The sequence below is a fragment of the Mus caroli genome, chromosome 15, assembly GCF_900094665.2.
Source record: "Mus caroli chromosome 15, CAROLI_EIJ_v1.1, whole genome shotgun sequence".
Taxonomy (NCBI): Eukaryota; Metazoa; Chordata; class Mammalia; order Rodentia; family Muridae; genus Mus; species Mus caroli.
Genome location: NC_034584.1, coordinates 16736450 through 16749433, shown reverse-complemented (window position 1 = coordinate 16749433; position 12984 = coordinate 16736450). Strand labels below are relative to the sequence as shown.

The 12984-nt window shown below is 36.1% G+C and overlaps 1 protein-coding gene and 1 non-coding gene across 4 annotated transcripts in view; both read right to left on the bottom strand.

Annotated features, from left to right (window-relative positions):
* Nucleotides 1–12984, bottom strand: part of Cdh12 (cadherin 12) — a 1068420-nt gene that overhangs the window by 631671 nt on the left and 423765 nt on the right. The gene's annotated exons all lie outside the window — the stretch shown is intronic.
* LOC115029488 lies at nucleotides 8799–8926 on the bottom strand. The gene has a single exon (XR_003835062.1). It is a non-coding gene; the product is annotated as a small nucleolar RNA SNORA17 (small nucleolar RNA).

Here is a 12984-nt window from a genome sequence, read left to right as displayed (position 1 = left end):
GAAGAAGAAGAAGAAGAAGAAGAAGAAGAAGAAGAAGAAGAAGAAGAAGAAGAAGAAGAAGAAGAAGAAGAAGAAGAAGAGATGAATGACAGATTCTGACAGTGCACAACAAGGAGACATAAATAGAATACAATTTCATTCATTCAGTCTACCTGAAGCTGGGAAATTCAAGCAGTGAAAAACTATACAGAAGAAAGATAGGAAAACCCTTTTTGAACTGGCATTACATAATTGCAGAAAAAATCCTTTTATTTTAAATGACATGGTTTTGGGAAATAAAACATGAGAACCACAGGAGATATCATGACCCAATAAAATCATTTCACATTAACACTTCCCTCAGAACTATATACTGGAGGAGGATTGTCAAAAAAAATGAATACAATTTTTTAACTTGGGTGATATAAATCAATGCTTTTCTTTCAGGTGTATTAAGCTATATACCTGTAGCATTCAAATAACCAAATGTTTGTTAGATAGGCAGTTTATGGATCCAAAATGTCAGTGGAAATGCCAAACCTAAGGAAATTAATGAGGGAACATTAGAACTGAGAAGATATTTTAAGATATTCAGATAATACAATTGTGGTGTCCTGATTAAAGCCTTATATGTTTGAAAAAGTAGATAAGCTGTGAATGTAGAAAAGAATTAGGAAGGACAGTGAGGATCTGTATTTTTTTAAGTCAAGTAGTTCTCAACTAAGCCTATCTTTAACTTCATCTCTCACTTTCTGTCTTAGCTTTATTTGTGGATTTTTTTTCATCTTGTAATATTGGGTTAATATCACTGAAATTAGAATTAATGTTGATATATTCCTTCTTTTGTATAGATGATGGCTGGTTTGCACATCTTATGAATGTGTCACACTTGATTTGTATTGTATTTTCAACATTTCTAAATATCTCATAATTCATATCATCTGTAACTTCAACCAAGAAAATTAAAACAATGTCATAAAAAATATTCCCTTTTGGTTCTTGGTCCAGAATTTCTAGTACCTACAAAGAAAGGAGGGCAGAGGAGATAGTGTGAGGAAGTCTTTTGAGGTTAATTAAGACATTTGAAATCTAATTGAGCCAAAATCTGTCTAGTTACTATGATTTTTAAGACACACAAATAGTCTCCATAATCTTTGTTTGTTTGTTTTACTTGACTTGAAAGCCTGCTTCATGGTTCACTGCCTTGTATTCACTCTAGGTCAGTGTATCATTAAAATGCTCATGTTTTCTTCCAATCTTTTAGGACTATAATGTTTTATATTTTATAGGATGCTGGTTGGAGTCCATGCTCTATATTCTCTCGTTTCTTTTTCTTTCCCAATGGCTCTGACTTGGACACAATATCAGCCTTACAAATTGAGCTTTTCATAGTGAAATGGAAACAAATGAATTTGAGACCCTCAGAAGATGCAGAGACAAGCCAATCCTCATGATTGGTGACCTTACTTTTCAAGCTGTGAGGGTGTTTTTTATTATTTATTTGAACATCTTTGTTTATATTTAAATCTAATCTTAGTTAATAAAGATCTTAAATTTTAACTCTCTTGATGCAAGTTAAATAATACAAGCCACTGGCTTAATGGATGTGGTCCAACAACAGATGGCAAAGACTCGCATGGCAGACCACATAATTTGACCCTATAACACTGTAGAGAAGCATAGTAATTTTTTTGGTGTTTTCTTATAGGTCAGATCATAAACTGTTGAAGTTATAAATTATAAGTTATGGTATTATTATGAGTTAAATTTCATTTTATTAAAGTAACTTTTAAAAGTCTTAATCTATAATATTTTAGAAAATGAACTGAAATGAAACTAGGGCTTTGAAAGAGGAAACTATGTGAAGATGATCATGTCTTAAACCCTCATCCAGGATAGTCTCATGAGAAGAATCAATTATGTATGTTTTCATCATAAAAAAGAGCAAATGAAAAGTCAAAAGAAAAAGAAAGCAACACAAATTTCCACTTGTCAAGGAGGGAGACAGAGTAGGAAATCAATCCTGCTAGCACCTTATTCCTATAGCTCTGATTATCCCTGCTAATAAGTAGAGATTTGTAAAGTAGAATAATAGTCTAAATATAACCAAATATAACCAATGGCTATATTTAAGTAAAGGACGGCCTTCTTTAAGGACAGATTACACTTATTCACTTAGAGCATGACAACAATATGGAACATTGTTGGGTAGAAATGCTCCTCAGACCAAAGCAACCCCGAATGAACGCCTCCCAGGTAGCTCAGGAGAAGGAGTTCTTTGGTCATTCCAATCAATCAGCTTTATTGAGTTCTCAGTTAAATACTGGATATTTTTCTGGATGAACAACAAATTCTTCTTCACAATAACTTATCCTTTAAAGAATATTTCTAATTGATAATGTTAATATTAGGAAAGATGGTGCTGTGGATGGAAGCCCATATCCGGGAGATTTTATACATTATTATCATTCCAAAGGGACAAATGGATGGATATAAAGATGTCTTCACAGCTCAATTGGAGTTTCCTGAGCAACAGAATTGGAATGATATAGTGCCAGACAATGTGTTGCTTTTTTCTACTTAGCTCTTTTTATTTGAAATGTTGGTTGATAGGGAGTTTTCTGGATTCTTTCATCAAAGGTATTGGTACTTGGTCACATTTAAAGGAAGATTTACTTGGCACCTCACCGTCTAATTTTTAAATCATTTTTTTCTTAAAATACTAAATGGAATAAGGCCTACTTTTATGTCTTTATAAAATATAAGAATGTGATGTTCATAGTCGAATGGTAAATAGTTCACATTCTGCACGAGATTCAAAGTGCACCACTAGAATTCTGCTGTGCTGAAGGGTGACATACAGGGTTTCTCCCAGTTTCATGACATTGGCTTTGGAGTACTGGAGCAGAAGGAAAAGCAATAGCATTAAGGCATCTGGAATGGATACAAAGACTGTGATTCATTTACACAATGGAATACTACTCAGCTATTATGAACTAGGCTTCACTTAGGATGATATCCACCAGATCTATCCACTTGTCTAAGAATTTCATGAATTCATTGTTTTTAATAGCTGAGTAGCACTCCATTGTGTAAATGTACCACATTTTCTGTATCCATTCCTCTGTGAGAGACATCTGGTTTCTTTCCATTTTCTTGCTATTATAAATAAGGCTTCTATGAACATAGTGGAGCATGTGTCCTTATTGTAAGTTGGAGCATCTTCTGGGTACAGGCCCAGGAGTGGTGTTGCTAGATCTTCAGGTAGTACTATGTCCAATATTCTGAGGAACTGCCAAACTGATTTCCAGAATTGTTGTACCAGCTTGCAATCCCACCAGCAATGTGGGAGTGTTCCTCTCTCTCCACATTACAATGGAGTACTACTCGGCTATAAAAAACAATGAATTCATGAAATTCTTAGAAAAATGGATGGATCTGGAGGATATCATCCTAAGTGAGGTATCCCAGTCACAAAAGAACAGACATGACCTGCACTCAGTGCTAAGTGGATATTTGTGCAGAAGCTCAGAATGCCCAAGACACAATTTGCAAAACACATGAAACTCAAGAAGAAGGAAGACAAAAATGTGTGGATACTTTGATCCTTCTTAGAAGGGGGAACAAAATACAAGGAAGGAAAGAATTACAAAGACAAAGTTTGGAGTAAAGACTGAAAGAATGACCATCCAGAAACTGCTCACCCTTGGGATACATCCCATAAACAACCACCAAACCCAGACCCTATTGCAGATGCTAACAAGAGCTTGCTGACAGGAGCCTGATATAGCTGTATCTCGAGAGGCTCTGCCAGTGCCTGACTAATACAGAAGTAAATGCTCACAGTAATCAATTAGTTGGAGCTAGGGTCCCCAATGAAGGAGCTAGAGAAAGTACCCAAGTGAGCTGAAGGGTTTTGCAGCCCCCTAGGATGAACAATATGAACTAATCAGTACCCCCAGATCTCCCTGGGACTAAACCACCAGTCAAAGAAAACACATGGAGGGACTCGTGGCTCTAGCTGCATATGTAGCAGAGGATGGCCTAGTTGGTCATCAATGGGAGGAGAGGCCCTTGGTCCTGTGAAGTTTCTACGCCACAGTATAGGGAAATGCTAGGACTAGGAAGCAGGAGTGAGTAGGTTGGAGAGCAGGGAGAAGGGGGCAGATTATAGGGGGTTTTCAGAGGGGAAACTAGGAAAGGGGAGAACATTGAAATGTAAATAAAAAAGGTACCTAAAAACAAACAAGCAAACAAGGAAACAAAAACAGGTGCCTAGCAAGCTAGCTACTTAAACCTACTAATCTATATTCCTCTCTCTTGTCTTCATACAAGATAGGGAAATATCACAAATTTCTTACAATTTCACAGATATGATAAGTACGTACATCCTCCAATGGATAATACAAAAAGTCAAATACACCAGAATTACTTTAATGTTTTCTCTGTTTAAATCTCATTGCAAGAAACAAAATAAAATACAAATTAAAATATTTGAAGCTTAGCCTGAATGTCCTCAGAACAATAACCCTCCATCCATTAGAGCACTATTTTAATGCTTTCAGTCCTATAAAGGACATCTGTTCCACTGCCAACCTCACATGTGGACAAAGCACATAATGGAGCAAAACAGGCCTTCCAGAAAGGAGAATCCAGAGGCCATTGAGGACAATGAAAAATATAATTCCTGCCAGAGAGCAAATCCAGACGCTAACAGATGGCCTAACAGGGATAAAGTGCACTGCCAGTGCAAGGAGCCTTCAATGCTTTCCCACACTAATGCCTGCCTTGTATTTCCTATTCTTCCTCTTCTGAATGTAGGTTTTCAGTGCTGAACCTATTATCTAAGTACAAGTGTGTGCCAAGTATTTTAGGAAGACATGAATTGAGTGTTAACTCATAGAAATCATATTCATTTTTATGCTGAGCAGAATTTACATAAGATATTTCAAAATATGGTATAGTATAAGAAAACCTACTATACATATAATAATCTGTGGATAAGCCTACCACAGCAAAATTTATTTTGCTTGTTAAAAAATAAATGGTTCTTGCTAAACTCAGTCAACTACAAAATTCTGAACTTACTTCTTCCTGACCAGAGAGCTCCTCACTCCTCCTCATCAACTTGACATGTTTTTCATAGACCCGCTTTAGCAATCAGAAAGCTGCAACATCACTCTGAAGTAATACACTCAAGTGATATTTCACATGAGCTCACACTTATAATCCTTATATTTGGGAGGCCAAAAAGAGAGGATTTCCGTGAGTTGTACAGGAACCTGGCTACAATATGAGACTCTGTTCTTACTTGCCCAAATTGGCATATTTATATCTAGTAAAAAGGAACTAATGTTTGATCAGGTAGAATATATCCATATAATCAGTAGTAAAAGGATGTTAGAGTTAGGATATTAAATAGATTAAATGTTAGAAGTACATACTGTAACAGGACTTAAGGGTACAGTTGAGTAGATAACATATGTGATCTCGAATTTCAGGCAAGTCACTAGGATATTGAAACTAGAGGAAAAGTCAGTCTGAAAATAAACAATAATTCCTTTTTTTTTTCATTATGTTGATAGTCTTGTGAGAATAACCCTTCTGCATTTCTAAGGATACATCATGAAAAACACTGTCATCTCAGTCAGAGAGGAAAGAGAAATGATGGAAGGGAGCAAGGTAACATGAAGGTCTGGCTTCTCAGTAATGGATAAAGAGTACAAGAAGTCTAAAGCACAGAATCATGGCTCAGTGCAGAGATTGCTATGAAATGCGTTTCCTATTGATCCTTAAGAAGAAACCAGCATATTCAACAAATGGTGCTGGTCTAACTGCCTGTCTGTATGGAGAAGAAAGAAAATAGACCCAAATCTGTCACCTTGCACAAAGCTCAAGTCGAAGTGAATTAAACACCTCAACATAAAAACAGATACACTGAATCTAATAGAAGACAAATTGGGAAAGAGCCACGAACTCATTGACACAGTGGGATATTTCCTAATCAGAAGTCCAGTGGCTCATGCTCTAAGATCAAGAATTGATAAATGGGACCTCATGAAACTGGAAAGCTTTTGTAAGGAAAAGGACAGTGTCAATAAGACCAATTGGCAATCTACCTATTGGAAAAACATCTTCACTAACCCCACACCTGATAGATGCCTAATACCCATAGTATATAAAGAACTCAAGAAGTTAAGATGGCCTAGTGGGCCATCAATAGGAGGAGAGGCCCTTGGTATTGCAAAGATCATATGCCCCAGTACAGGGGTCGGGACGTGGGAATGGGTGGGTTGGGGAGCAGGGGGCTTTGGGGATAGCATTTGAAATGTAAATGAAGAAAATATCTAATAAAAATGCATTAAAAATAAGACATGTATAATACACATAATAAATACCTTCAAAAAACAAAACAAACAAATAAAGAAAAAAGAAGTTAATCACCAAAAAACCACATGCAACCCTATCAAAAAAAATGGGATATAGAACTAAACAGAGAATTCGCAACTGAGGAATCTTGAATGGCTGAGAAACACCAAAAGAAATGTTCAAAGTCCTTAGTGATCAGGGAAATGCAAATCAAAATGACCCTGAGATTTCACCTTACACCAATCAGAAAGGCTAAGATCAAAACCTCAGGTGACAACACATGTTGGGGAGGATGTGGAGAAAGAGGAACACTACTCCATTGCTGGTGGGAGTGCAACTGGTACAACCACTCTGGAAATCAATCTGGATGTCCCTCAGAAAACTGGAAATAGATCTACCTGAAGACCAAGCAATACCACTCTTGGGAATATACCCAAAAGATGCCCTACCATGCCACAGGGGCACATCTTCCACTATGTTCATAGTGGCCTTATTTGTAATAACCAGAAGCTAAAAACAACCCAGCTGTCCCAAGGCATAAATAAGATTGGATGCAGAACATGAGGTTCATTTACACAATGGAATCCTACTCAGCTATTAAGAATGAGGACATCCTGAGTTTGCAGGCCAATGGATGGAACTAGAAAATATCATCCTGAGTGAGGTAACTTAGACCCAAAAGGACGTGCATGGAATGTACTCACTAATAAGTGGATATTAGACATAAGAATACCCAAGGTACAGTCCAGAGAAGGTCTAAAGGTCAACAAGCTGAAGGTCCCAAGTGAGGATGGGACCAACTTGGGTCGGAAAAGAAAGCAATCACAAGTGGGGAGTGAGGGAGGGACCTGGGAGGGAAAGTGGACTGGAAGCGGGAATATCGGGGAGAGAATGTCACATGATCAAGTATTGGGTGAGGGAAAGGACTGAAGCCCTGAGGGCCAGCAGAAAGACTGCGAACAGGCAACCTTGGGAGGAAGGAGGTTGGGGACCCTCCAGAATGTAACAGAGACCTGGGAAGTAAGAGACTCAGGACTCAAAGGTGAAATGCCTGACAGTATGGGAGAGAACTTATATAGACCACTACAAGAAGGAAAACAGGGCATCAAGTGAGAGATGGAGTTGCCATCACTCAGTTACATCTCTGATCCATAATTATTCCTGTCTGAAAGAATTACAGGGCTGGAAATGGAGAGAAACCCAAAGAAAAGAAAGTCCAGTGACAGACCCAAAGTAAGATCTAGTTCAAGGGGAGTTCCCAAGGTCTGACACTATTACTGAGGCTATGGAGCACTCACAAAAAGGAACCTATCATGACTGCCCTCCAAAAGACCCAACTAGAAGCTGAAAGAGTCAGATGCAGATATTTGTACCTGGGTAATGGACAGAAGCTGCTGACTACTGTTGCTGAATTAGGGAAAAGCTGGAAGAAGCTGAGAAGAAATGCAATCCTTGTAGGAGGACCAGCAGTCTCAATTAATCTGGAATCCTGAGATCTCTTAAACACTGGACCACCAAACAGACAGCATACACCAGCTGTTATGTGGCCCTCAACACACATACAGTAGAGGACCTCTGCAAATCAGAGAAAGAAGAGAGGGGGAGAGAAGAAGATTCAGATCTGGAAGAAGGTGCAGGATTTGGAACCATGAGAAAGTGTGTGTGTGGGAGAGAGAGGAGAGAGAGAGAGAGAGAGAGAGAGAGAGAGAGAGAGAGAGAGAACACACCTGAAGCACAAAGTGCCAGATCAATGATAATATGCATCTATCATAGGATGGGCCTGAGAGACAGCCAGAAAGTAAAGGTGGATATATTATTTCGTTGCTGAGATACTGAGGTGCAGTTTTAAACAAACCTCGGTTTCTCTGTGCAGTTACTGGGGACTAGTATAAGGAAAAGAAATACAGCTACCAGATTAATTTACTGTAATATTTATAATAAAGATTTACCAGATGGGTTCATGGATATGGTCTAACCTCTCTAAATCTTGGAAGCAATTTAAAACTTTCCTCTGGTTAATTTATTTTATCTCAGATATTTAGGCTTCTTTAAAGAAATTATTGGATTTTTGTGAATTTCACCTCATGTACCCTAAGCCTACTCATTTCCCCTTTCCCTTGAGCCTGCCCTATAGCCTGGCAACCTCATACTAATGGATGAGGTGGCATCACAGGCTACTCCTGTCAGGATGTTCCTCTCTATCCTCAAGTCTCCATTTCTGCCTCTTTTCATAGTACCCACATCCTGCTGTTTCTCTTTGCCTTTAATTTCTCCACCACTTCCTTGTGCCCAGGTTCTCTGATTGTCTGCAGTTATCTCAGTAGTGATCTAGGGAGTGCTATGCCTCCTACCTGTTCATTATGCTACCTAGCAGGGATCATCTCTGATGTGTTCTGTTCCCCCAGGCCTAGGAGGCAATGGTCATCTCTGGCTCGATTTTTTTTTCAAAGAATGTTAGACTTCTAATGACTCGGATATTCACAGGTTAGAATACTTAGTCCAGACATAGCCTCTTCTCTATTACCTAGGGATGTACATATTACATAGCAGCCACACCTGGGCCACCTCTATGGGTAGGTTAAAGTATTCATTAGAAAAGAAAAAAAAGCTGAATAACACTGAGATTAACAACAATAATAGTCTTTCCCATGCACTGCAACAGACTAAAATAAAGACAAATACATACTAATACAATGATCTAGAAATGTGTATTTGGAAGATACTCCGAGAATAAGTCTATAAAATTAGAACAGATGAGTGGGAGATAATATAGGCAAATGTCCTGTTCATTTTTTAGTGTGGATCCTTCAGAGATATCTCTTTGCAAAACACCTTTACAGAAACTATGATATATTTGAAAGAATTTCTATGTATAAAGATAAAAGATGCATGACAACCTTTGTCTTGAGAAAGTAGAGCAAAATATCACACAAATGCATACTGAGAAGAAAAAAATGGAAATATATAAATACAAATGAACATAAGTCAGAGTAAATGCCAAGCATTTTATTCATGCTTAGCTGCTAGCATTTATACAATACCGAGAAAATATAAAATTATAAACTTTGTTTCATCTTATTTCTATTTTGTTGGCTGCTGCTAGAAAGAAATGAATCTAACCTGTATTTATTAGTGGAATTATAAATCAATATAATACTCTATCCATCAGCTAGGAGATTGTTCTTGCATGAGCCATTGGCATTTCAGTGAAATACAAGGAGAGGATTTCCAAATCTCTTCATAGTGAATGCTCTTAGGATTGTGTATGTGAGTGAGAAGCACATGAATCCTTGAAGTATACCTCTCATTCTACTCCTCTGTCAGTAGCTCTCAAGATGCCACTGAATATATATTATGTGCCCAGTACATTAACACCAACTTCACTCTTTTCCTTCACACTGTCATTGTTATTCAATATTAATCTTATCTGTTCTTTAAATTACTAAACTATCTCCTAATTCTAAATTTTATTTCCCTCAAATTATCTTGCTGCTCATCTCACTCATTACCTTTCCCCCGCCCTCTTTCCCTGCTCCTCTTCCTTCTCTCTCCTCCCTGGATTTCTCTGTGGTAAAGGAACTGAATCTAGGTTCCTATGTCCTAACAATAATAACACATATCTTCAGTCTATTGTTTAATTACAGTGTTAGGGTTTTTGTTTATTGCCTTGATGGCACAACATACATTCTACACAACATTGTTCTGCTGAGCTATATACCATGGCTTATATTTATGAAGTGTTCCATCTTCAAAGTATTGAAAGATTGAAAAGTATGGATTTTCCCATTAACAATTCCCATGTCTTTCCTTCTTCCATTTGTGTAATACATACTTTAATTTAATTTAATTGGCTCTGCTTGGTTCACATTGTGCACAACAGTGTCTAATGAGACAGCATGTTTGCTTTATTGACTGCCAAACCTTAGGGACTTTACTTCTATTCATGCCCATCATCAGATTGTGTTTGAAGTATCATAGAGTAAGTGCTTAACTTTTCAGGTTGATAAATCGGTAAGGGTATGTTGTATTTTTGATGACACCAATAGGCAAAATTAATAGCAGAATAATGTGAGTTTTTGCTTTAACCCACTGATAACAAAGCTAAATGCTTGATGAAAAGATATTCCACATATTGTCAGACAAAATATACATAAAAAATCAATGTCAACAGTGTGGTAACAATGAAAAACACAATCCAGAAAGATTTTATTTGTTTCTTCTTTATTCTTATTGAGTATTTTCAAATAGTTAACCCCATTATAACTGAACTAGTCACTGTGCAGTTTCGTACAAATCAAAATCATGTTATTTGAAATACTTCAGTATTTTATGACATGAAAAAGAAGGAATCTAAAAAATATTAGTTTTTAAAATACTGCAGGATTCAAATTGTGTCATATCACATTATCTGTGAACATATAATACCATTATTATATGTATTTTACATGTACATTATTCATATTTATACATTACATAGATTATTTTTACAATTCCAGTAAAATTGTACTCATGTATGATGTGGATATTGGTGTAAATTTGTGTCTGTATATTGAAGTGAAAATTGCTAAGCTAGTCTTAACATCTCTTAATCACCACATGTAGAATACCATATGTTGAAAAAAATGGGATATTATATTTGATATAATAATAGAAAGTTGTTAAAAGCTACTCCTGTATATACAGACTTTCATAAAGATTTGTTACAAAGCTATTATGTCCTTTATGTGCAATGGGGAAAAAAATAACTTGAATAAGATCCTTTCATGTAGCTGGGCATGGTGGCGCACTTGGGAGGCAGAGGCAGGTAGATTTCTGAGTTCGAGGCCAGCCTGGTCTACAGAGTGAGTTCCAGGACAGCCAGGGCTACACAGAGAAACCCTGTCTCAAAAAAAAAAAAAAAAATCCTTCCATGTAAGGTCTCAAAGGGTTGAACTACACTTGACACCTCTGATCTAAACATAATATTTTTTTGTGGCAGATAAACCTTTTAACACATAAAAATGTATATTTGCTTTCTGATCTTAGAGATCATCTCCTCTCCTACACATTTTACACCCGCTTCTCTGGTGAACACACTGTGTCCCAGAATGAGCCTAGGATTTTGGTGCATGGGTAAAGGCTTTTATAAAAGAACAAACCATAAACAATATAATAGATATACTATTATATTACTATATACTACTTCTTTTTATTTTACCCTAATTTAATATTGGCTGAAAATTAGCCTTTTCTTTTTCAAAGCTAAGGGTGACATTTATTTGATTTAGATTAGCATACTTTATTGATTAGAATAAAATAATCACAGGATATGAAACTCACATTCTTCTCTTTCCTCCAACAAAACCCTCAAATGACCAAAACGAGCTTCTTCTACTTCAATATACTATGTGATCTTATTCCTAAAAGTTAAAAGTAATCTTAGATGTTAATAAGACATTCAATACTGTAAACCTACTAACATTCCCCACCATTGTAAGTGACTGGCTGGAGTAAGGTGTACTAAAGTTTTGAAACTCAAGTGGCAGAGTTCTGGAGAACAATTTTTGAGACATTTTCTACTACTCTCACAATAGTGAACTATTTATAAAAATAGGAAAAGGGGTAACATTTGAAATGTAAATAAAGAAAATATCTAATAAAAAACAGTAATAGAAAATTTCTTCATTATGTTTTTCAAATAACAAACAACTAAAATTTAAGAGGTATTGAATAGTATTTGTTAAGTTAGTTTAAGAATTGGTGGCTGGATAACATTTTATGCCATGTATTTAGATGAAGATTTATTTTTTAAATTTGCAATGTAATAATTACATATATTTGATATATTTGAATAGCTATTCTTCAATTTCTAAACAGGTAGCATACTATGAGTACTAACTTTATGTCATATTTATCTACATGTATAACCATATCTACTTATCTATATGTGTATGTATGTATGCATTGCACAATAGCTCCCCATGAAATGATAAAGTTATATTATGTTATAAAATTTGGAAGTAGCATAGTTTCTCATTCTTTAGTTATTGGGTTTGTAACTGATTTGGATAACAAGAGTTTTTCAAATTCTTTAAATAGCCTTTTGCAATATTCCATTACTTTCCAATTTGTGCAAGCAAGATCATGCCAATGTATAGTTTTACTATAGTGTAGTTATAAAAAATTCATAATCATACATATAGAAATGTAGTTCAAAATAAGTCATCATCTCTCTGAAATAAATGGAGAATAGTTTAATAAAATTGAATGTGTTTACAGTGTTGAGGTTTCTTACATAGTCCATTTATAGTAAAAATAAATAACTCTGTGATCCTTAATTATAAAAAACATTGGTAAGGTTAATAGTAATAATAATCTTTTTTTATAAGTGACAAACGGAGTTTCTTTGAAAGTACTCTCGAGACTTTGTCTGAATTTATGTGTGTGAATGTATGTATACTAGACTGCAAATATATTGTCTGCAGAAAGTTTATCTGATACAAGTTAATCAAATATTGAGGAGAAAGAGAGTGGGAGAGAGAGTGAGAGTGAAAGAAGAGAAGAGTGACAAGGGAAGAGGAGAGAAGAGAGAAAGAGGGGAAGAGAAAAGAAGAGAGGAGAGAAGAGGAGAGGAGAGGAGAGGAGAGGAGAGGAGAG